Source organism: Armigeres subalbatus, chromosome 1 (genome assembly GCF_024139115.2).
Source record: "Armigeres subalbatus isolate Guangzhou_Male chromosome 1, GZ_Asu_2, whole genome shotgun sequence".
Lineage (NCBI taxonomy): Eukaryota > Metazoa > Arthropoda > Insecta > Diptera > Culicidae > Armigeres > Armigeres subalbatus.
The window spans coordinates 58362490-58389665 of record NC_085139.1 but is presented as its reverse complement, the minus strand read 5'-3'; the positions used below and the strand labels follow the sequence as shown (position 1 = coordinate 58389665).

The 27176-nt window shown below is 38.0% G+C and overlaps 1 protein-coding gene across 1 annotated transcript in view; it reads right to left on the bottom strand.

Moving 5' to 3' along the window:
- Positions 1 to 27037, bottom strand: part of LOC134225947 (E3 ubiquitin-protein ligase RNF19B-like) — a 198116-nt gene extending 171079 nt beyond the window's left edge. The window contains exon 1 of the mRNA XM_062706409.1: positions 26331 to 27037. The gene's annotated coding sequence lies outside the window, so the exon portion shown is untranslated. The remainder of the gene's footprint in view (positions 1 to 26330) is intronic.
- Positions 27038 to 27176: the final 139 nt, after the last annotated feature.

The window sequence follows — 27176 nt, the reverse complement described above, 5'->3', positions numbered from 1 at the left end:
CCGCAGCGATTCTGGACGGAGTCGAGCTTGTGTTGACAACCTTGCAGCGCGCGATGAGCGGGCCGAGCTGAGTATCATCGCGTGGATTGAAATTTAGGCACCGGGCAGAGCAACAATCCAGCGGCGCAAGGCAAAGCATTTAACTTATAACGGTTGTTCGGGTCTTCGCGGAAAAAGCAAGCAGCCACCAAATAATTCGAATCGGTTCGTTTGCCTTGTTGCTTTCTTTCGGTCGGTGACTTGTAAATTTCGGTCGTTTGTATCGACAAATTGAAATTGGAATATATGCTGATCGTTAGCATATATGGGGAAGGTCAATGGCAGCAGGCCTCCGCCGGCTAAAAAGGTACTATAAAAGCAATGAATCGCCTGCTTTGAGCGTGCTTACAGCGGCACATTAGGAGTTAACTTCCTGAAATCAGTATGGCGAAAGGCATCTAAGGTTCGATTTCTCAAAATTAAGCACCTTCATCAAAAAAATATTTGGTAGGCGTAGTAGCGGACACCTTCCTACGTAACCGGTACCAAATAGTTTTTCATGAAACGTTTCTAATTTTGAGAAAATCCGCGTTAGATGTCTTTCGCCATACAAATTTCTGGTGGTTAACTCTTGCTGGCTATTTTGCGCATATACTATAGCGCCTGGATGTGACAGCGGCGGGTAGAAAATCAGCCACTGCCAATAATTCATTGACAAAAAAAAGTTCTACAAAAGCAGATATGAATACTATAAGATGTAGAACAGAACCAAAAATAATCCATTTTGGTTTGGTATTCACAGCTCGAAAATTTAACTGACAGGTTGATTTTTACATACATTCATTTACATTCTTTATATCCACACGTACACTGTGTCAAAAAATTGTCCGTAGGTACAGCATTTTTTTTTGTACAGAGTTTTTTTTTAATTTGCCAAGTAGCCAATGATTTTTTAGCTTATAAATATCTAATGCTTGCAGTATTTTGTAGGAAAGCTTTATTTAGTTGTTACAAGTGCTGTAAAGCGATTAATAAAACTTTCGAATAGTTTTAGCACCAAAGTTATTGCTCTGTAGGAAAATGGCGATTGAAAGTGCTGTCAGATTGGAGAAATCAACGTTGTTTGAAAAACACATAGGTCCTTTTGAAAAAAGTACCCGAGAAATATGTTTTATAAATGGTTTTATATTCGAGCCATCACTGTACGGATACTTTTTAACACGATTTTCTACGATTATAAAACCAGTTTAAGTTTTTGAGAAGCTTTCCAGCTAATGTATGAAAACAGCGGCATACCCTTTCGGAAAGCTAATGTATGAAAACGGTATACCCATCCGGAAAGCAATCAAATTAACCAACTCTTGATAGAAAAAAAAATCAGTTCGTTAGTATTAAGTCGATTTATATTTGGGTCTTTCGAATAAACTCAAAGGCTTAAGAAACTTACCAAATATGATTTTAACTTAGTTGAAATTGAGAAGATTTAGTCATTTGTTAATGTAGACTCTTCTACTGAAATCCTGTGAACTATTAATGAAGCCCAACCCTGATGATACCAGGTTTGATGAATATTTCAAGGAAAATTTATTTGTTTATACAAAGCAACACTATCACCGAGCTTCACCTGCATGGGTAAGTAATGTTAGATACTAACGATTTAGAAAAGTTCAAGTAAAGACAACTAAAAAATAAAAAATCATTTGATTTAGGCCTTCAGATGCTCAGTGCTTAGACTTTTGTGAAGTATCAAAAAGTATCTCAAAATATCACAACACAATTATGTTGTATTCAATATAATTATTGTTTGCATGACATATTTAACCAAGAAATGTATTCTCATATTGAAAAATCCTCTTTCAACATTATTTTTTCAATTACCCCACAAGTGAAAAAATTAAACAAATTTTTTGGTTTTATAATCATTTTTTATCCTAAATGTATTTTTCAAAAATCTAAGCTGCGATCTCATAAAGATAGGATAGATAATTCGTTATGTCATAAACATTATCCACTTTTATATTATAAATTACTTTTTATACAATTTCCTTCACCCAATTGCCCCACTGTACCTTACTTATGACATACCAACTTCATAACCATTTCAAAACACCGCACAGATAAGTCTTCATAATACCGAATTTTGACCTCGTTCGTTATCGTCCCAAAACAGTATCCAACAATCTGCTCCTTCATCGTCATCATCCCAATCGGCAGCCCTTACTTTGTACCGTTAAATGCACAAAAACGATCCATAAATAACATCAGAATGTTCCATAAAACGCTACCTCAAATCCAAAAAATAGCTCAGGCTTATCCATAAAGAATAATTTTAAGATCCATAACTAAGCATAACTAAGCTAAAAAAAATATATCAAATAATTGTAAAATAAGTATGTACCTTTAAACATGATCAAGAAAAACAATATCATTCCTGCTATTTTCCCATGAACGTATGACAAATGATCCATAAATGTTTGGAAAATTATTCATAGAAAACTACATTTAATAAAAAAATACAATTTTGCGCAATTTTTATCGTGATTATGATCCATAACTTCGGTGATATGATCCATAATTTTGGTCAATTGACAAACTTTTTCTGTTTTGAAGTCAGAATCCAGCTTAGGCTTCTGGCACCTTCTGAAATAGTATGATTCTTCATCATATAGATAAGAATTCATTTTTGCTGATGAGCAGTTCCGTTTTTGTCAATGCCATTTAACCACTTTTCAATTAAGATTTACGATTTTGATCCGACTTAATAAAGTCTTAGAAGAATTCTACTAGGGTTGCTTTTCTTCATATAGAGAGCATTTCGGCATTTCTCAGCTTCTCCCACATAATCCGAGTGCTATTTGAAATCTTCAAACAGATATGTTGTCGCTATGAATGGGTTTCCAATTAATTGGTCTCGTGAAGTCCAAGATTTAGGATTCATGTATAGCATGAATTAATTAACTATCAAAACACAGAAGGTATGCAAACGAAAAGGTAGGAATATAGTTAGTTAAAATTTATAGAACATCAAAACCATTTACTAAAATAAATTGTTTTATTTTCAACTAATTGTTAGCCCAGCCATGTTTTACATATACTGTGCCAATATGAATTATTTGCTGCAACGCCAGGAAGAATGCATTACAGTGAATTCAAATCAAATGTTGAAATTGATTCTGAAGTTGCTTCCATGCACACCAAAACATTATGAATATTAGGTGACATATCTGACATCTGACATTATGACACAAAAGCACATGACGTAAACTCAATCGTATATGTTTTTCAACGTCAGATGATTTAAATATGCCACGGAACCTAAACACAGCACAGGTGCGTTGCCGCACGAATGTTACAAGTAACCGATGATCAGTGCAAATTGAGTATAACCGGTTATACTTCGATCATCACATATCCAAGAAGCGGAGAGAGCCGAGGGGTAACGCTTTAGGCTGTCACTCAGCGGGTCTATGTTCGATGCTCATCCTGACTCTCTTTTGTTTAATGTTAAATTTAAACATTTTTTAGTTAATACCAATAAATTTTATTCATTTTTTTTTCCATAGCTCAATACCAAATTTTTAAAACGACTTATCTGCTTTTGTAAACAAAGATTAAAACATCGATTTGTCAAGTCTGAGAGACGAGAGCACTCCCATGCAATCCAACACCACCAACAGCTAGCCGAAGTATTTACCTATATGTTAGACACACAAGGATGTTATCGATCATTTAGTAATCTGCGTTCGATCATTTAGTAGTTTGTCTATAACTCATTCCAGAGGCTGAATTCCAAAATGTGTTATACGGTGGACTTCTGATGCGAAGGTTTTTCTATATATCGATGTTTCAATTCCACCATTGAAGGAGTTACAGTGTTAGTTGCAGTGACTTATACCAAATGATAACAAAATTCCAATCATTCAGTATAAGCTACTGCTACTAGCTCTATAGCTCTATTACCAGTATAATTGAAACATCGAACTGTTAGGCAGAGTTGTAGATAAACCTTTGAATTAGCAGTCCACCATACTACACATTTTGAAATCTAGCCTCTGTAATGTGTTATTGACAAACTACTAAATGATTGAACGCAGATTACTAAATGATCGAAAACATCCTTGTAGTGTAGATATGTAGCCTACATGGCTTTTAATCGAAATAATGAAACTTTCATGTTACCAATCTAAGAGAAAATTAAATTTCGAACCCGAAAAATCAAACTATTTTCGGCTAAAATGTGTTTTAACGTTTTAATTATCATTTTAAAATTGACGCCCTATATCCCTTGCCGGGTGAAATAAAAAAGCATCATCCGGCCCCCATTTTGTTTACTTATACTGACTAATAATAACTAATAAAAAAATAATGTCCACCATAAAACACGTTTTGAAATTTAACCTCTGGAATGAGTCATCGAGAAACTAAATGATCGAATTTAGATTACTACATGATCCAAAACATGTTTGGATTGTAGAAAAGTTTGGATACATTTTCATTGACTTGCAAGAATGAAAAATTTTCTCCGAATCCTTCCGAAACTCAGATTCTCCCACATAATCCCAGTGCTATTTGAAATCTTCAAACAGATATGTTGTCACTATATGAATGTTACAATTAATTGGTCTAGCGAAGTCCAAGATTTAGGACTCATGTATAGCATGAATTAATTAACTTTCAAAAACCACACAGAAGGTATGCAAGCGAAAAGGTAGGAATAATACTAAATTAATATTTATAGAAAATCAAAACCATTTACTAAAAAATTTGTTTTATTTACAAACTAATTGTTAGACCATCCATGTTTTACATATACTGTGCCAATATGGATTGGATTGGTGGATTCAAATTAAATATTGAAATTGATGTTGCTTCCCTGCACACCAAAACACTATGAATATTAGGTGACTTATCTGAATGAATTGACACAAAAGCACATGACGTAAACTCAATCGTATATGTTTTTCAACGTCAGATGATTTAAATATGCCACGGAACCTAAACACAGCAGCCGGTGCGTTGCCGCACGAATGCACAAGCAGCAGATGATCAGTGCAAATTGCGTATAACCTGTTATACTTCGATCACCAATCTTTCAAGAAGTAAAGATAGCTGAGGGGTAACGTTCTAGGCTCTCACTCAGAGAGTCCTGTGATCAACGCTCGTTCGGCTCTATTCTTTTTTTTTCATAAACATATTTTCTAGTATAATACCAATGAACTTTAAACAATTTTTATTTTAACTCAATACCAAATTTTTAAAACGAATTCTCTGCGTTTGTAAACAAAGATTAGAACATCGATTCGTCAAATCTAAGAGGCGAGAGCACTCCCACGCAATCCAACACCACCAACAGATAGCCGAAGTCTACACCTTTATATCAGGCTACATATCTACACATGTTGTTTAATCGAAATAATTAGACTTTCGTGTTGCCAATCTAAAAGTGGCAGTGCGAGTTGGCTCTTGTTTCGGACGGCGGGACGATCGCGCGATTTGCCGAAATTTTGTGTTTTGCATTGCGCGGCCGGTAATAAAGTTAACCAGTTCAGTGCGTGTTGGCTCTTGTTTCGGACGGCAGAACAATCGCGCGATTTGCCGAAATTTTGTGTTTTGCATTGCGCGGCCGGTAATAAAGTTAATTAGTGCAGTGCGTGTTGGCTCTTGTTTCGGACGGCGGAACGATCGCGCGGTTTGCCGAAATTTTGTGTTTTGCATTGCGCGGCCGGTAATAAAGTTAATTAGTGCTGTGCGAGTTGGCTCTTGTTTCGGACGGCGGAACGATCGCGCGATTTGCCGAAATTTTGAGTTTTGCATTGCGCGGCCGGTAATAAAGTTAATTAGTGCAGTGCGAGTTGGCTCTTGTTTCGGACGGCGGAACGATCGCGCGGTTTGCCGAAATTTTGTGTTTTGCATTGCGCGGCCGGTAATAAAGTTAATTAGTTCAGTGCGAGTTGGCTCTTGTTTCGGACGGCAGAACGATCACGCGATTTGCCGAAATTTTGTGTTTTGCATTGCGCGGTCGGTAATAAAATTAATTAGTGCAGTGCGAGTTGGCTCTTGTTTCGGACGGCGGAACGATCGCGCGATTTGCCGAAATTTTGTGTTTTGTTTTGTTTTTCCTTAGGACGGTTCGTAAGTAAATTGATGAATATATTTTATTATTTTTACAGCATATACTGTTATTGACAAACGCTCTATATTGTCGAATAGAGCTCCCTATTATTCACCTTTCCCACTAACACAAATTTTCCTTCCCGAGACATCTATGAAGGTAGTATGGGTTCCCTGCATCTTCACTAGTAGATGTTGAACTAACATTCCTTCCCTTCCTTCCGTGATTGTAAGGACGTGGCCAGGTATACAACTGCTACTGTATAGGAAAAGGTACTAATCCCAAGTACCAATTTGCGACAATATACAGTAGATTGCTCAATTGAGCATTGTATAGCCACCCACGATTTGTACAATCACATATGCTATGCTATGCTATGCTATGCTTTCGTGTTGCCAATCTAAAAGTAAATTAAATTTCGAACCTGAAAAATCCAACTATTTTTTTAACCTTTAACCAACTATTTTCGGTTAAAATGTGTTTTAACGTTTTAACAACCATTTTAAAATTGACGTCCTATATCCCTTGCCGGTTGAAATAAAAAGGCATCATCCGGCCCCCATTTTGTTTACTCGCTTTCGTCAGGGCCATGCGGTGTGTTGGTGATGCTTCCTTCTGCGATATTCATCCGACGGCAAGCGAATGAAGCGAATGCAGTGCCGTTCGCTCCCGCCGAAATGTGCTTGCATAGCGTCCTCACGCACATCAGCTGCGCTCCCATACGCTGATTGAACGCCGCTGATCGAACTCGTATGTAGGGTATGCGAGCGCATGATAGCAAAATAATATAAAAAATGGGCCTGATTACGTTTAGTAAAGAGAAACGTTATTAATGATTGAACACATTTCTTTTCGTTAAAGGTTACCCAAATAAACACTTATAAGGCGATCATGGCCTCAGTGGAGACAATGGGGTCTTAATAATATTGTTCATCATTGCATTACTTAACGTTTGCTTTACTTGAAGCGACACGTTGTAATTGTGCCATTATGAATATTAATTGAAAACAATAATTTCTCCAACAAATTGGCTTTCCTACCTATATACTGCCGCCGCAAGCGTAACTGTTTCATATTTTCTTCCATGCAAAATCAATATTGGACGATTATGCTTGCGACGGCAGTATAGTGGAGCTCATTTACCTCCAAGAAATTTAGATTAATTATTAAGACGAAATGAATCCAATTTCATTTCTAGCAAATTCAAAGTTTGTCTATTTGTTAATGCATTAAAACTATCAATTTCGAATTATCAAATATATATTTTCTTTCATTGATTCAATAATACTTCCAATATTGGCACCGTTACCCTAGCAGAGTGAACTCTGTGGCTTTGAAAAGAAATGCACACATACTAATTTGATAAATACTGTACGACTTCGGTTTACTCATACCATGTGTGTTCCGATAGTTTTGTGGTATGGCAAGCGCCTTCCACCCCAGAGGTCAGAAGTTCGAATCTAGGTGTATTCAGTTGAGAACATTCTTTTCAAAACAGTTTTTTGGCCATAACTCCAGATTGCGATGAGCTATTGATCTAATTTTCAATAGCAAACAATGGGACTGAATTCCGCGTCGTCTGCAACTTGTTGCGAGCAAATCGGACAATGGGAAGTTCAAAAAAGTGTGTCTACAAAATTTGTACACATACACACATACACACACACACATACATACATACACACATACAGACATCACCTCAATTCGTCGAGCTGAGTCGATCGGTATATAAAAATCGGCCCTCCGGGCCTCCTATCAAAATTTTGTTTTTGAAGCAATATTATAGCCTTTACGTACACTTAGTGTACGAGAAAGGCAAAAATGTTTGCAAATTGGTGAGCGATGCGTCATTCGACAAAAATCACACTACAGATGGAGCCACAAGCAATAAAAGTTTGAAGCACTACATACAGTAGCTAGAACAACGGGTAATTTAATTTTAATGGTAAAACACGTACTAGCTAGACTGTGCTTGTCCTTGTTGATTGCAGGGTACCTGTGGATCATTCGGTAATCACATGCAAATCTTTGGATTTATGAATAATTAAAAAAAATGGCTATTGATAGCTTGTGCCCCGGGACAGACGAATGCACTCGACGGAATGTTGTTTGCTCATCAATTAAGAAGTGTGGTTTTGATAAAGGAGGTTTCGAGAGAAAAACAAATGACATGGTCAAATATATTTCAATGAATATTGGAAATACAGTGAACGTTCGCTAATTTTTTTTTAGTAGAGAGTTCGGTAATTGGGGTGAAATCCAATTAAAAAGCAGCTAAACGTCAAAATGTTATGTCTCCCCTTTGAAAAGAAGAGTCCCATAAAAATGAAACAGTAATTTTTGCATAACTCGAGAACTAATCAAGCAAACAGAGCTAATTTCAGTATAAGGAAACAATATAAGGAGATTTTTGAAAACAAGAAATATTTCTATGGAGGTTCGACATCCCTCCCTCTTCTGGAGAATCAACGTAACCGTCTTCTAAATAAATTGCGAATATAAAAAAATCAGGACGAAGTTCGTCGGGTCTGCTTGATCCGCTAAAGCCAAGAAACTGGGCGGACCTGATGAAAATCAATCCCGTCAATCCCTGCCCTCTATATTACCCCCTGCAAAGCAATGATAAACAGCAGGAACGAAAGGCCATCACCTTACCGTAACATTCTGTGCGTTCCAAAACGACTCGAAAGCGTCTATAAAACTCGAAGTACGAACATTACCTGATTTATCGTTGCCATGCCTAATCGTATCAAATTATCGGGGAATCCGCATTCGTTCTTGTCTGGATCAATGTAAGCCACTTTGAAATCGATGAATAAATGATGTGTAGTAAGAACGTTGTATTCAAGATATTTCTGCAGAACCTGGCGTGCGACAAACACCTGGTTCGCAATAGACCTTTCGACCACGAAACCTCGCTGGAAGTGTTGGCTTGAGAAATGGATTGCGAGTGATTTGACTATGCGTCCGATTTGGGAATCTCGAGCTCATTCAGTAGCCAGCTAGCTTGTGAAGGCCGACGGAGGTCCTTCGTAGCCTAGTTGGTTAAAGCACCAGTCTAGCGTACTGTAGGGTCCCATCGAAGGGAAAGTGGTCTCCTCCAATACATTTTTCAAATCATTATCTTCCACATAATGTACATATTCACATATGAGTTTTCATACAATGTTATGTTAAATTATTGTTAAATTATTGTTTCATTGTTTCCTATTAAAAATTGGCCAAATCGGACTATGGGCTCGGAAGTTATGGCCAAAATACTATTTTTTATAATGCACGAGAAAGGCACCATCACCGCTAGGTGGATTAATCAGGGTTTTTGTTTTGAGTTTTCCATTCAGATTACTACCAGAAATCAAGGTGGATGGTTGATTTCAATATAGGACAAAAATCACAAAAGCATGAGGATTACTACTCCTGACCACGCATATCTTCACCGTTACTTAGGAGGGGGAGGAAGTGTTAATGTAGTACTGACTTAATGAAAGGCCCTTGACTCAGCGACACCCTCATAAGTACCACGTAGTTGGATATTGGGGAAGGTATTCGTTGGGTCAGGATTTGCCTTCAGCTGACAATGAGACCATGGTAGATCTTAACAGCGTAACACAGCACGCCACGCTGTCTCCCCAGCGTTTTACTCCATATATGTATTTTAAATAATATTCAAAATGTTACCTGATGGATATAAAACCATTGCTTTATCACAGATAAGCAGACGTATAGGGGTTGGGCAAAATGATTGGGCAAGCGAAATTTTATCAAAATTCAAATGACCATAACTCTGTGGAACGCAAGCTGGTTCCTTTGGTTCTGGCAGGGTTCGGCGAGAAATTCTTCTAGTTTTGTAAAACTCGTTCAAAATTGAAACGTTTGTCTAGTAAACTGCATATGTAACATTTTGGCCAAACTGAAATTTTTAGATATTCTGAATCCTCGTCCAAAAATACGTATTCTGCCAAAAAACACGAAAAAAAAATGTTCAGGAATGTATGAAAAAGTTTACGTTTGTTTAAGAAACTGCACGAACTTTGAAGAGCAATTATAGAATACTACTTTACACTTTTCGCACCGGAAGTGTCCCAGGGTGTTGAGTTTTGCCAAAAACTATTGATATGTAATAGGGTTCATTCATGAATTACATAACGCCAAAATTGTCAGCTTTTTACCTCCACCCACCCTTTCCTAACGGATGGTTTCTAAGATTGGTATGAGCCGTAACGCTCTGGCAGACCCCCTCCCACTCCCTCAAGCGTTATGTAATTTGTTAATGGGCTTTTCAAGAAATCGAAAGATTCGGTGCTAATTTGTTCAAAAAAAAGTTTTTTGTTGTTTTCCGGATACCGGTGAAATTCCGAATAATTTGAGGGTATGTTAAAATGGGTGTCAGGCCATTAGGCCGAATGGTCATTATGCCGAATGGCCATTAAGCCGAATGAGAAGTGAGAAATCATTCTTTCCTTTTTCCTCTTCCATTCTCTTTCTTCCTCCTTCGTTTATTTTACTTTCTTCATCCCTCTTCCATATTTCTTCTTGCTTTTTTCCTTATTTCTTCATTCTTTCTCCCTTCTTTCTTTCTTCCCTCCTTCTTTCTTCTTTTTTTGTATTTCTTTCTTCCTTCTGTTTTCCTTCTTTCTTATTTCTTTCTTCCTGTTTTCTGCCTTCTTTCTTCCTTTTTTTTCTACCTTTTTTCTTCATTTTATCTTCTTTCTTTTTTCCTTCACTCTGTTTTCTTCCTGCTCTCTTCTTTTTTTCTTCCATCTCTTTTTCTTATTTTCTCATCTTTCTTCATTTTTTCTCTCATTACTCACTTCTCACTTATTACTTCACACTTCTCACCTCTCATTTCTCACTCCTCACTTTTCCCTTCTCACTCTTACTTCTCACCTCTCACTTCTCACCTCTCACTTCTCACCTCTCACTTCTTACTTCCCACTTCTTAATTCTCATTTCTCACTTCTCACTTTTTACTTTGCACTGCTCGCTTCTCACTTCTTACTTCTCACTTCTCATTTCTCTCTTCGTACTTCTCACTTCTTTTTACTTCTCACTACTCCCTTCTCACGTCTCTTTTGTCATTTCTCACTTCTTACCTCGTACTTCTAATTCGGCCTAATGACCATTCGGTCTAATGACATTTTCACATGGGTGAAATTTTAAACTTTGTAATATTTTTTACAGAAACTATAGCTTTTACTGAGTTGATTGATATATTGATATCACGGATCGGTTGTCAAACATCTAAGACATGACCGTTTCCGTGAACGTAACATTGACTATGAGCTTCTGGGAAACCTTCATCGAACGCGGAACGCAGACGAAGGACGACGGATGTCGAAGGACTTTACCGACATTTACTGGCTGAAGTCCTTTTGCTGCTCCTTGGTAAACAATTTGGAACCCAAACTATCTCAAAGGATCAGACCGAATTAAATCTGAGCAGCGCCGATTTCTACGATACGCTCTGTGCAAACTATCTTGGAGAGATCCACAGCGTCTGCCTAGTTGCGAAGCCCGATGTCAGTTGATAAATTTGGAACCACTTCGTCATAGTTGAAACTCCAGTAGGGCTCTTCTAATTACGGACGTTTTGCAAGGCCGCATTGGTTGTGGCTCTACCCTGGAGCAGATAAACTTTAATTCGAAAGATTCGTCCGAGAACGCTACGACACAACACATTGTTGAGAATGTTCAGCACCCAATCACAGCTCCAAACCCTATTTGCAACAACGATTGCAAAATTGGTAACTTGGCTTAGAAACCTCGCAGGTAATAACTGTGAAAGTGCTGAATGAACACTAGGCTGCGAGGCGGCAATGTCGAAGTTGGGGGTATAATGTCAGTAAAAAGAAGAAGAAGAAGAAGAAGAAGAAGAAGAAGAGGAGGAGCATCTCTAGGGATAAATAAGCCTGTTGATGTTGACTTAAAAAAATAAATAAATTAAACTATGTTAGGACCATACATAACGTTCAGGTTCATTTTTATGGGTTCGAGGATTTCCCCTGAGGAATTAGCATTAGCATTAGCATTGAGCAATTCGCACAAATTCGTAGGTGGTACAAGCCAAGACTATTGTACGAGAGTAGCATCAATTTCATCCGTTACCTCAGGTAATGATTTGGGACTAATCATTTACCTCTAAGATGGAAGCAATGCACTCTCCAATAGTCGAGATCTGTCCTGGCCACGTTCTTGCGAATGCTGAGGAATGGGAAGGATGATTAGTTGGACACCTACTTAAGAAAGATGCAGAGAACTCTACGACCCCTCATAGGTGCCACGGGAGGTTTTGGGATTGTGTGGAAGGTTTTGGAATCGTTTTGGTAGAACGTGAAACTCAGAAAGAACTAAGATAGAAATACAAAGTAGGAAATGGACGAGCCTGGAATTGAACCCACGACCTCCTGCTTATAAGGCAGAAGCGGTAGCCACTAGACCACCGAGCTCGTCATCAGGATTTCCCCTGAGGAATTGTCTCAAAAAAAGACAGTCAAGTCAACAGAGGTGGTCTCTTGTACACGAGAGTGGCGCTAAAGCCACCAAAGTTTAATAATTCCCTGAGACGATTTAGCGAACGGTTACAATACTAATTCCTCATTGGTGATCGCATCATATGCTTGGAAACTTTATAGAGCACTTACTATGATGTTATTTTCAATAAGGTGCTAATTAGTTCAAGCAATACTGAAGTCAATGTCGATTAACCTGTAGCGAATAACAATTGATCGCATGCAACCATTACACATTGAACGGTCGTTGCCGGTCAGCTGTTCATACATTCGGTTGCTGTTGTGATGGATGGGGATTTCCAGTTGGTGCTGAAATGTCGATAAAATCTTTGTTGATGACTCCAATCGGATATGTAAACACACGAAAATGTTTATTCAGATCGGGATGCTCATATGCACAAACACGTCGGAACTGAGTGGGAGCGAAACGTACGTTAATATTACAGTACCTGATTCTACTCAACGATTTATGATGTTTACAAGAATAGAGTCTCTAAGCATTGCAAGCGACTAACGACGGTGAGATTTTCCGACAAGTGTTAACGTAGGTAAATTTCCGTTGAATCAGTGAACCAAGTTAAAGCGCTATTAGTTCATTAGATTCGTGATCATGAATAAAATTAATTCGAATCAGAAGCAAAAAAGTTAATTCAAATAAACAATGAAGTGTATCATAGTGTAAATAAACTTCTAAATTTAACACAGAGGCAGACGCTAGCTATCCACAATGTTGCACATCGTTGCATTCCATATCGAGTACGCCAGTTGAAGGCATTGTAACTGTTACATCTGTATGTCTGTGGTATAACCTTCAAATAGTCTACTACTAAGGCAGGCAGACAGCTCCATTTATAAAAATCGTCATCACTGTTTTACTACCTTAAACATGTCCTCGTTTAGGGTCTGTTTATATCTACAAACAACATCAACGTGTCTAATAGCTTCAGATATTAACGGGCACGAACACTGATGGATTCAATTAGCGAGGGCGATTTTTTTTTCTTACTTTTTGGGGTTAGCATGACGAGAGTCTGCAGCATGGGTAGGAAAAAAGTGTCAATCACTTGTCTTCAGCAATTAACATGCAACGTGGCATAATCCTATAATAAAAAGTTCGCCGTTCATATTTCCATTGCATCTACTGTCATAACAGTCAAGAAACTTCGCAGCGTATCTCATATTGGAAGCACGATACCTGAAGTAGCCCCATATCACTATATCAGCTTTCCATTAAGATGTCAACTATGTAGCGCAATATAGCTCAACGTGTGCCGCACAAGCGTGCACGGGAAACCCCAATTAATGAAAATGTTATCTATTTCAAGACTAAAGCAAGCAACACAAAGGAGTGAAAACAGAATCAAGGTCGCTAGACCCCAACAACCGCCTGATAGCCGGATGGAGCTATTTCTAAGAAGGAAATGCATTCAGCCAGCACCCGGTTGCTATCCTCCATCTCACAGTGACTTTTTCTGCGAAAAAAAATATAATAATTTTACTGGTCCCTTAGGTAACGGCGTCCACTGCGACGACGACAATGATTGTGTGCGGCACGGGAAGGGGCTGTACTCCAATTAAAGTGGGTTGGTTCCAACTTGGCGCGCGTGTTGTCTAGAAATGGCGATGATAAAAATAATAATAATAATGCAGGAAACACCGAGTTCGAGTGGGATAGAAGCTGTGAAGGCACTTTTCCCAAGCTTACCCGAAGATGAAACCAGATGTTTTCCACGACACACTCCCCACCGCTTATCCGACAGGCGTCGTTAGCAATTCCTCACGTTCTGTCTAATGGAGACTAGGCAACATACTGCGGTGAAACAATGCCGATAATATGTGACCTAAACGCATATTAGGGGTAGAAAGGCAGACACATCTGAGACACAATGGCAAGCTAACCTATACTCACTTTCGATCATGTGAACCGGTCGCATCGCCTCAGCATGATATCAATTTCCATTCAAGGAATCTTTTTCGCAACGTCTTATGTGCGACTAAAGAATAATCGGAAGGTTGATTATTTGTCTATTAATATGGAATTAATCGTAGGAAAGTTGAAACAATTTCGCAGTATAATAACTTATGGAAATCTAGGTTTTCAAACCGAAGAAGTTAGTGAGTTGGAATCATAACAACTATCAGTATGCAATTTGTGGAATTTTCCATAACCAATGCTTCCCAACATGTAACATCCAGCAATATGCTTTTTGTTTGTCGAATAAAGCACATTGCGGAAAATTGCATATATTTAAAACCAATTGTATCCATAGCCATAACTAACGAGCAGATCTACTCTACTGGTACTACCAGAAATTCACCGCCTAATGTAACAGACGACTCACCGGGAATACGAGGTGTGTGCGCATAAGTTGCAGCGGGGTAATCGAATCACGTATTTGCATAAAATGCCATCGATTATTGCTTCTTTGCATGCTGATTGTGAAGCAGCGCAACCTCCACCACGGCTGGAAGGTATAACCTAGCGAATCAAAGTGAGATACTGTTGACCGCTGCACGCAAATGCCACGCAACGTGCAATCTACCTACACCGATTTTTTCCGTAATCTCACGAACGTATAAACATTGAAGCAAATGGAATTTGTTCATATTTGCTCGTGCAGTGTGAACCGGGCCCATCGTGCTCCAGCACATTCCTACCTTTCAGCTGTTATCATCCAGTCATTCGAGGTCGGATGCAGATGCTACAACTAAGGTCAAACAACTCAGAAATAAAAAAAAACGGCAACTCATGGGTCTCGAGATTACGCTGCATTAATGCGTCTCCGTCAATGAATACATTTCAATCACTAAGCAAACTTGGAACCTTGCATTTAATGGAGTGAGTGGTGTTCATATTTGCCGAAGTTAAACAATCCAATATGTTTTGACCGTTGAACTATTTTGCTTTTTTACAATGTTAAAGTTTATTATTATGGGTAATTTGCGAATATTAGATTAGCTTGGCTTTGTTGATTGTACACATCGTAGTTGCTAGTCGCGATTGGCCGAGAAACAGCAAATATGCATTGCACATGTAACTAGGGGAAAATACCTATTGATGGCAATCTAAGCCATTCGCCAAATTGAAAGATAAAAATAATGAATAATTACGCTATAACAAAGGTACAGCTCAACTGGTATACATTTGTATGCTCTTCCTTTGATGATTGGTGAGTTTTTATCCTCTACATCAATTTTTGGTATGGAGACAGATAGGCAAAATCATTTAAACACATTGCAAAACGAATTAAAAATCACGCATATCAATGATTTATCAACCAATTTTAAATATGATACATGCTCTTTGGAGTCCTTAGATTAAAAGGGGTTACAGCCCAAGTAACAATCGCAATGCCTCGAAGATTTATGCCAGTTTTATAGAGGTTTTATTACGGCAGGTAGAAATGCTTAAAGTTTTATTTTGGTTTTATATAGTTGTCATTTAATTAGATCCGTAAGAGTACTTGAGAACTACGTTTTGAATTCCAATATACAACCACAGCTCTTTAGGTTTTCTAATGCTCCTGTGTTCCTCCTCAAAGCTAATAAATGGAACTGACATGAAACCAGCAGTTAAGTTATATGTTGGTTTTAAACAAGACTTATAAAAGCTGCCAAGCTTCGTAGAGTCCTGTATAAAACCCACATATAACCTTTAATCCTGCATAGGAATACGAAGCTTTAAACTACTACTATGGATAGAAACCAAATTTCAAATTCAGCAAAAATTGATTGACCCGCGGAAATCTTTACATTTCGGTTTCAGTCGAAAATGAAAATAAAAAACATTGGCAGTTTTTACTATGTCGTGAATTATGTAGGGGAACTGTTCCGATTCCCATCTCACTCACTGAACATACATTCATCTTATCGGGAAGCAAAGAAATACGGCACCAATTTCGTCGCTTCTTTTTGTCAACATGCGTACTCCTGCTGAAAAAAATCATAAATAGTTCGCAAAATAGTTCAGTTTGTTTATGATTTTTTTTACATCTGTCTACGTTGTCATGTTGTCATTATATATAAAACTACCAAGCTTTTAGTTTGACCAAGATAAAACATGCAAGTCGTAATATGGTCTTGAGAAAGGCCAAGATATAACCGCTAGTTGTTCGAAATGCCAAGATAGGGCCAGTTCAGGTTAAATAGAGGCATATTTTATGCAATCAATGTTTTATTCGAAAAAATGTCGCCGTTATGAAAAAAATATGAATTTCATAATCGAAATATTATGCATATTCATGTTTCACCTTTCAAACGGTAAAATTGGTCATCCTAATAAGTTTTAAGATTAATGCTTTGATTATTTTATATACACAGTGATTATTCATTGAAATTATTTCGAAAGTAATTGAATATTGAAAAATTGAAGGCAATAAATTAAACTTGAAAAATTCTAAATAATAACAAATTAACGAAGCGCATTGTTAAAATACTGATTATTTATCATGGTTTCACCATAAAAAAATCCCTGGCATGCCTTCAAACATGCATAGAACACTAAAAGCCAGATATGAACTTTTATTGAACATGGATGATAATAATTTTTATATTTTTGTTGTTGACATGTAATCCATGTAATGCAGGAAGAAAAACATATTTTTATTCGAGTACAAACAATAAACAAATATCAACCTGAGTTGACAACTGTCTAATTGTCGGCTTATTTGTTGTATCATAGTCATGAAGTGGTTGTATCATAGTTATATAGTGGTTCTCAAAACCACCAAGTCTGGAGGAGGTTTTATGTTGCATGTTTTATGTGAGACTTGAAGTATATTATAAAACCGTTGGTTCTGAACCGGAACGCATATCAGGTTTTAATGATTGCAATAAAACTGGGCCAACTGTCTGTAACATGGTTATTTAGAAATCTACAGAAGTATGTGGAAACTGCGAGGACTGCATGGAAGGTTTTGAGATTAAGTTTTGAAGAACGCTATAACTCTGATACAACCTCAATTGTTACTTGGGAGTATAGGTTCTGAGTAATCCGAAAAATTTCTGGAGCAATTAGTCATTCAAGTAGTCCAGAAAGGAATAATTTCTTTATTTTAATAGTCAGAGAGCACTAAAAAAGTCATATCAATCCACCTAGCAGTGATGATGTCTTTCTTGTGCATTAGGGAGAAATTGATTGCAAGCAATCACATAAGAAAGGTCTAAAATTGCATTGAAGGTAAATGGATATCAGTTTTTCCATTGGTTTACGTTTATTGCATTCATTTCAGTGGCGTTTCCCTAACCTCAATCTACCTGTGCACTGGACTTAAATTTAAGGAATTAGTGTGCGGAAATGCATAGAATATCTAGATTTTGATTAGTTTAAACGACTCTGATAATTTTATTTTCCCTTTGGGCTGTCAAAATATCAAAATTTTCATTTTTTGGGTCAGTGCACAGGTAAAAAGTGAGGTTACGCGACGCCACTGATTCATTCATATGCATCACAGTAAAAAAAACCTGATAAATCACCCTAGCTTTTGTTGTTCATATTAAAATAATAATATTTTGTTGCCATAAATTTTGATCCCGTAGTCCGATCCTACCATTTTCTGATATAAAACAATAAAACAGAATTCCTCGTTGAATGAAACTTGTTGCAAGTAAATCGGCCATTGCTTAGTTCCAAAACGTGTGTGTACAATAACTAGACATGCCCAAAAATCAAAATATAAATTAAACTCATTATATCTATCAATTATGTCTAAATAATTATAAAAACAACATAGAAACGTCATTATGAATAAGTTAGGGGATTGATTTGTCAATAAAATAAGAGTTAAATTTACTGCATAAATACGTATCAAAACTCTCTTTTTCAATTAAATCACTTTAATTTCTGACACGTTACAAAAGGTGAAAAAACTTTCGTATTGTTTTTCTTGTAAAAAAGTGTTTTGTTCTTAGTTCAAAGAATTTGGTTTGATTTTGAGCACAAAACAACATGTTACTATAGCAAACAAATGACAGCTGTCAGAATGACAGCATCTCATCTGTTATTTGTCAAAAGATACGTAGGGGTGCTCATAACCGGTGAAACAGTGTTTGCAACCGAACCTCTTCCCCTACATCAAATCATACGTTTCCGTGAAAAATATGAATATTTAGAAGGTATATTGGAAAAGTTATTCAGCTTATAGTATTTTATGCAATTTTGCCTCTCTTGATCATTGAGGAACATGAATATCGTGACCAGCTTTATCTGATCCATTTAGAACTCGTGTCCATCACCTGGAAGGACCTAAAGCTGTTCGGAGTGATTTAATATACCGTCGTTGATTGGGAGTGTTACAAGCCAGCGCACCGCGATCTCACGCAAGTACTTCAACTTTGATATCCTGGTTGCCCACAGTGGGCAGAATTTCTGGAAATATGGAAGAAGGCTGCCACCAGAAACCTTCCAAGGAAGAACCATGCACCATTGATCAATGAAGTGAACCATCAGATGATCCCGGCTCCCCGTGAAATGATTCCAGTCCTTCCAGTCCACCGTTACTGCTGCACAATCGGTCGGCAATGGCGTCCACGTCGGTTTGCTCCAGCTCTAGCTTTACCTCCCAAGCAACGTCTCTCAAATAGCTGCTTGTTCTTTATAAATTGCATTGAAGACTCTGGTAATACATCATGTCACACAACATCAAACACACAATCTGCTTCACATCTGACTTCTTGAATGATTATGGATTCAATGTGTTTCATATCAGAAACAAAACCGGAAAGATGCACAAATAAAAACTCTTCTGTTCATTGCTGTTACCACAATGTTTCTGATATTTTGCAAAACGTTTTGAGCCTTTGAGCTCAACTGAGTAGCATTTTATTTTCAACAGTACAATGAGGTTACAAATGACTTTGTTGTTTATGTAGTGCACTTGTGGGCAGAACCTCCAAATAGAATTGATGGTGTGATGGTTATAGAAGTGGGTTGCAAATTTCAAGGACCATGATTCGATTCCCAGTTGATTTTAGTGTTTTTATTTTCAATGTTGCCGCAAGATGTTGCGAATAGGCTCTTTTCATAGGCGCTTTTTAGGTTATAAAGGTGTTCCAAAAATGACCAGCAAAAGTAAAACTACCACTTTGCAAAAGACAACAGCATAAATTGTAAATGTTGGGACAAACTCAACTCGCAACAAGCTTTAGTAAGTCACACCAGGTTGATTTTACTCACTGAGAAACAAGTGGTGTTGCTTGTGCTGCTACAACTATCTACGAATCCTCGCAACCAGGGTTTGGATCACTATCCTATGGTGGCGGAAAAGCAGTTCCAAAGAAACTACTATCAAGTAAACTGGCTGCAACTACGACAGTGTGTTGACTCATAGACCTAGCCCAGCAGCTGAATTCCATCTAAAAGGTAATCTTGATAGTCTGGAAGCAATAAGTATCAATACATCTCGGCAGGAAGCAAAACCTAACCATTTATACACTTACCAAAGATTTTTGTTCATCTACGGAATGTAACTTGCAGGCAGTATCAACGTACAAAACTGTCTGTACTTGAGATTCGTTGCTATCGCATGACAAACAAGGCTAGAATGGTTCACTTCAAAAACAGTGAAAAAAGGTTCACGCTGGCTGGTCCATACAGTGTTATGCCGTTCTAAAAATTGACTTAAATTCAAAATCCAAACCTCGGGGAATTTCACATTTGCTTCCATTTAACAACAATGACTCTAAGGATCGTTTAATAACTCCTGAAGTTAGGTCCGCTGAAATCGATCGCCGCTTCGTCAGCTCGCACAATTAGAGCAGCAGTTAACGAGCATGCGAACAATATTCATCGAACTCCGAACAGCTGCTCGGGTGAGTTGGAGGTCTCAGCTGACGAATTGACGACCTAGAGTATATGGCTCAAACCTTAGCCTATTATGCTTTGGTTGAGCACATTTATCGTTTTAAATATTCATATATTGAAGTTCTAACCGAAATTATGCCACCGAACGGCTTTCTTACTTTTGGTTATTACGCCAAGTGGTCGAAAAAAAACAACAATAATTGAGCACAATTTATTTCAAAAGTTTCGTGTGAAATGGACTTTATGTTCGGCCAATTTTCCTAATCTCAGATCTGGTGTTGGATGCTTTTTCAGCCCATGAAATGTTGGTGCATTATTCTCTGTAAATCGTTTGTAAAAGCCGTACCTAAGGTAGTCAATTATAATGTGCTGCTTCAAGTGAAAATCGTCAGCCGTATTTTGGCAACAAGTTTTCTAAATATAGTTCAAAAAAGTTTTGGTTAATAGGAGATCGTCAGTTGCATTCTAGCAAAAATTCCGCTTGAGGCCCTTCCTAAATATTTTAACAACAGCTACTACACCTGATGGTATTATTGCAATATTTCGATTATCAGGCGACAGGTGGTGTTGCTGCATGTTTGTATCAATGTAATATTGCATATACACTAGTGACATCTGCGGTTCGATATCGTAAGCTTTCAATGTTCCTTCCACACACACGAGGTGGAGAACAGTCTTGAAGAAATTGAAAGTATACAGCTAGAATTTAGTATGGAGGTACAATGAAATCTCTTTTATTGTTTAGAACTGTAAAACAAGTCGTGGGAACAAAAAATCTAAAAATTATTTGTTGCTTTTTGACCTAGGTTTCATATTGATGCGATGCGTAGTTAATGAGAACGGATGATTTGTTCATATAAGGAAATTAATTTTACTTTAAATGTTGTGGCGCCATCTCGTTCAAACAGCACCTTTGTCTTTGCCTTATTGTGTCACTATACTAATGATAATACTGGATTTAATATGAATGCTCAATAAGTGATTGTTATTCGTTCATATAATGTGCAAAAATAGGTTAAATTCCAAAAAAAAACTACTTTATTGGGCAAAATAATCTTTTGCACTACCTGCCTACTTAAGTGGTCGCTAACAAACCGAATCAAAGTGATATTTCACGCAGGTTTATTGCGTTTATCAGCTGAAGAAGTGCATGAATCTTGCGTAATGCGGTTGTTTCGATCCAAAGACGTGCTTTTCTCTACACTGTTCAAAATGTGGTTTTTGTTTTCTCTTGATCCGAAAATATTCATCAGACGGATAAACGACCACCGGCGGTGCTGCAATTGATTTCGCTCGTGTATGGCGTTTATTCACTGTCAGTATCCGATTCGGGTTCGATCAACACATTGTAAACAACTGGTTCGAAAGAATCTCTGTGTAGCAGACACCGAAAATACCCAGACTACTGAATATGGATTCTGAGTAAATTATTAAATTTACAATGTAGGAAAAACTAGCACGGCCACATCACTTAACAAAACGAGTCCTCATTTAAAGAAGCGTGCTTCTTCCAAATATGACTTTCTTGGATTTTTATGAAGTTACAGAAACGATTTAAAAATTATTTAGAAATGATTTAAGACACATGAACATTACGGTCTTCAGTCAGCAACATTCACAAACTAATCATCTATACATCTTTGATTGTGACACAATGATTCATTGTTAAAAATCACTCATACTGGTGACTTGTAAAGTAGCAACCATAAACATGTGCGATCAGTCCATACTGAGCTATATAAATTAAATAATATGCAAACTTCACTTAGGTGCTTAAATTTAAGAAAATAATATTTTTTGATAATTTTCTAAAGAGAATTTAATTAACTTTTGTCTTAATGCAGCTTTGTAGAAATATCTCCCGAATTTAATTTGCATGGAACTATCACGACCCCCAGTTTGTTGCTAAGGACATCTTTTCACCGCTTGAAGTTACTTTTTAGTAACTGCGATGACATTCGAAATAATAAAAATAATGACACCAAACGTTTATTCATCATTCAACAAAGATCAACGTGATACTAGTTCTATGCAAAACTGGTGGATCAAATTTCCATAACCATGTATTATTTTAACTATTACTGGCATCCATGAATATTAAACGAAAATCCAACCATCATCGTCACCAACTAATCAACAACTAGGTACCTGCGAGCGATTGAAGAAAAGTTCACCAATCTATACAGTCTCGAGCGAGTAACAAGTGCAAAGGGTAATTCGCTACCACTTAATATGCAGAAAGAGGAAACGCGCCGGCTACTCAGTGGCAAAGGGATTCAATACCAGTGCCATCGTCGTACCGTGTAGCTCGAAAGCGCCTTGAAGGTGTATGCACCTCTCCCCGTCTCGAGGTTTCGCGGGTAAACAATCGCAGGAAATCGAGGAAACCTTAGAAACCTTGAAACATCCTCGAACCGGTTCGAAACCTTATGATGATGTTGTTGTTTGTTGCTGCTGCTGCTGTTATCGTAGTATACTCGTAGCCGTTGGGAAATCGATACTCTCCCGAGTGTGTAGCAGTTTTTGCTCCACCGAGCAACATATACCGACTAAGCGGCTCGAGTTAGATGCATCCAAGACCGAAGTCACCGACGGCAGAGATTTGGGGACAACGATGATGACGACAACTGTTTATGGCAACATACATCCATGGATTTGATTCCCGAACGTCACACTTTCGTTACTATAAATAGATTCAATTTTAAAGCGCTGAGCGCTCGCCGCTGCACCATCATCATCTGCGGCGGAGCTGCCGAGCTATTTAGTGCTGGTGGTGATGGATTATTTTCAGGCATTCTTTCTACATTCTTTCAAACTTGATGCGAAACCGTTTTAACCAGCCAGGGTTGGTAAGGTGAATTATATTTTAGATCAGAGAGGAATGCGAAGAAAGCGTTATGCTTTGTACTAGGTACAAATGTAATCAAGACGCAGCAAAACCAATAGTCAGTTGGCGTCTCGATTGTAATAGAAGGGACAGAGCATGTAAACATGTCAATTTTCTAGTGGCAGTTCCGTTCTACCTGTTCAAATATTTCATATACATCACGATTACTTCATATCCTATTTGAAGCTCTGGTTGAGAAGAAAATATCACTAAAGGTTCCTGTTCAAACCAGTCCTACTGACAGTCAGACTATTGCGGAAATCAGCAACTAAGAGAGTTCCAGCAGAGTCTCTGGAGAAGTTGAAAGAGTGTGGAGATTTGGTTGTGTTGGCATTTACTATGTGGATAACGATGAATAATGAGCAAAGCTGGCGAGCTGTGAATTCGCCTGCTGATGATGAGATTAGCGAGGACCGGTAGGTTCGTGCTTTAGGGACGATTTAGCTGAGCTTCGAAAGGTACAAAATATAATCTATTCCAAAAAGTTCAAACAACCAAAGAAGCTTGGTAAAGTCTCAGAACGGCCTTCCAGGACAGCGGAAAGTATCTGAAGAATAGTCGCTGAAATCTGTTTAAATTGAGACTTGAAGATTGTTCAGCCGTATAGCCGACAAATTAGAAGCTGCAGCCGATTGGACATTTGTCTTGCATGTTATTGATGTTGATAATGATGATCGAGTTCACAAAGTGAAATGAGCAGCCAATGGTCATGGGCATGGACGTATCAGGAGTCAAACGGACTACCAATTGGTACAAATCTCAATGCAAAGATTCTTTAGAACTTAACGATGGAGCACGATGTTCCAAGAGCGAGATGTTTGGACTCTATGAACGAGAGGAGTTTTTGGAGTGTAAAGAGGAAGGCACCAGTAGCGGCGTTAGCGTGTAAGAAGCAGAAGAGGATCAGACATTAGCCGATGAATGGATTTTAGAATCCAGATCAGGATGCAAGGACAAGGTTGCTATTGTTGTTTTTAAGTTAATTTTTATAAGGCTCCATATAAATAAAAAATCATTTGTATGAAAAAATCTTACATGGGGGGAGGGGGTCGAAAAAACCCAGAAAAATTGCTTAAGTAATAAGTGTACGACCCCATAGAGTAGAAAAAACGAAATCAGTTCAGTAAAATGCTAATAACTATACCGCTTCTGAATCGTTTTATAGTTCGTGAACGTGGATTACGCCAATAATGGCAATTATATATTTACTTCTACAATAACATTCCAAGAGCCCCCAGGAACCTTCCACGTGTAAGTCTTGATCAAAAGCTTGTACCCCTTTCTTGACTAGGAGAAACTGGAGACAATTCGAAATGTGGTCTTCAGGGTTAGTATGAACTCAAATTATCAAATGTCATCCACGATTCAAATTAAGCGCGATTCAAACCACACCCAACTCATAGTCCAGATAATCGTTCATGATTTGAACCACGATTTGCATCATTGCATGATTTCTACGTGTTCTTCATTGAAATAATCGAATTTTCTTTCGTTTCTTAAAACAATGGATAATAAATCCATACTCCATGCTTGAGCATGATTCTGCCATCACTGTTGGTCTTATCGTTCCATTTAAAACGGTGCAATATTCAATAAGAAGTTTAAAGCTTACGTAGTCCCACCTTTGTTGAACAATCCTCGGAAAAATAGAACCTGATATAGCTAAAACTTTCTGATCGATTTCACGTTTTTCATTACTGGAATCATCAAGATTTGGAACTGGCTGAACTGTTGAAGACATTAAACAAAGTTGAGGATTTTGGCATCCGTTATCAAGGAAATGAATCAAACATTCAACACCTGGTATTTGCCGCTTTTTTTTTGTAACGACACGACAGTATTGATGAAAGGAGACAAAACAAAAGACAGGGACAGCTATCAAAGAAAAGTTTTACCAGGTGAGCATGATCATTGACGAGGTAGATTCAAGCTTGTCAAATATGGTACCAATTTGAATACCGTATTGAATTATATCAAACCTTCGTTAAGAGCTGACTCATGTGAATGTTTTCGGTTTACAGTAGGACCTTACTATCGAATTGAATTTTCCCAAGCTTGAAGCTCGACAACGGTGACCGATCTGGAACTGACATTTCCACTAAGCTGCAGTTATTGTAGTTTTTGATGGGTATTTTAGTCCCCTAAATGTACTACGTCCTATCAAAATCCATTCAAAGATATTGTTTCCAGTTTTATAACGTCTACGAACTGCTTGGGCCGATGGACTCGCGAAATCGAATTAATAGCTCCAACAAACAGCAGCTTTTAGTGAAAATTAAATACCAACATATTTATAAATATTACCCTAATATATCATCGTTTACAAGTGTAGCGCTTCATGTCTTTTCGGACGCAAACAATAAAGCCTTTTCCAGCGTGAATTACTTGGTGCACAATTTTCAAATCGCATGTTGCATTGGTTCTGGGAAAATCAAGTGTTGCTCCTTTGAAATCACAAGCTGTTCCAAGACTCGAATTACAAGGATGTGTACTTGCTTTTGTACGAAAGAGAAACTTATAGACTGGGTAGGATCACGAGTACACCCGATTCTTTTTTATTCTGAACTTATTTTTCCTAACATGTCATCAATCTTGATTGTTTTGAATTGGTTTATAGGTACCAAATCAAGAAGCAAAATCACCAATAACAAGATTCCTAAATTAATAAATCCAATAACTTGAATACGGCTCCGTTATGCTAACAAATGTTGAGCCTTCCAAACAAAATACTGTTGAAGATAAGCTTAGAAAAAACATTGAGCATTTTGTTATTGGTGCTTGATGCGATTCAACAGAACCCCGACTAATGGAAAAGGGAACAGAACTTATAACTTCCTTCGCTACCAACCCTGGTATACTTTGCCTCAAGATCTTGCCTTTGCATTTTGTGCTTGATCTGTTTTGAAGACTGACTGGTTTGAGTCATGCATATTTTCTCCATTTTAGGTCTCTCTTGCGTAGTTTACAAACATCATTATTACTCAATGAAAATAGGTACTACTTGTATTCTACAGAATCTTGGATTACACAAATTACTCTTACCTGTTCTATGAGAGCCCTAATATCTCCTCCGGGCTGGTAATGCTTCTCCGGAAGGCTATATTTCTCCACCATCAACAAATAGTATCCAAATAATGGGTATTTTACCACATCCGCTGAGCTCACTCAACACTCTGGTAAAGGTAAAATTCACAAACGAGACCTTGATCTCTGCACTTCTTTATCTATGCAAGGCTGCTTCGTCTACCCTTCGACTAAAATCCTCCCAGCCCAGCTCACTTCGACACTACAATTTCCGTCATCAACACAATCGCAGCAATCGCACATCCAGCTTGAATTATTCCGCACTTTTGACAGATCCAATCTTCCGAACGATAATTTCCGCCGTGTTCTTGCCTAATGAAATTCGCACTGTTCCTTCCACTGCACTCCGTGACCCGGATTGGCCACTCTACCATCCACTTCACAGCGCAAGCAACCCGAACCGAGTAGCAGATTATTTAATACGTACACTTTTTACCCGCACGGAACACTTGAGTCTGCAGTGACAGACGAGCCACTCAATGATGAAGAAAAGATGAAAACCGCTGCTGGACCCGCGATAAACACCACGAGCGACGTTTCTTCGCGCACAAACACACCGAGCCACTGCTTTTCAGCCACTGAACTGGCCGCAATGTCGCACGCAGGTCGCAGCAGTACGTTTGCGAACCTCGCGACGCGACGGAGGAGCAACACCTTTCGATCCCGGCTGCAAGGGGTTCTAAAATTGATGAGGAAAATAACTAAAAAAGTAATCTTTGATTTCAAGACAAAATTTTCAAAACGACTTATCTGCTTTTGTAAACAAAGATTCAAATGACGATTTGACGAATCTGATAGCTCTCC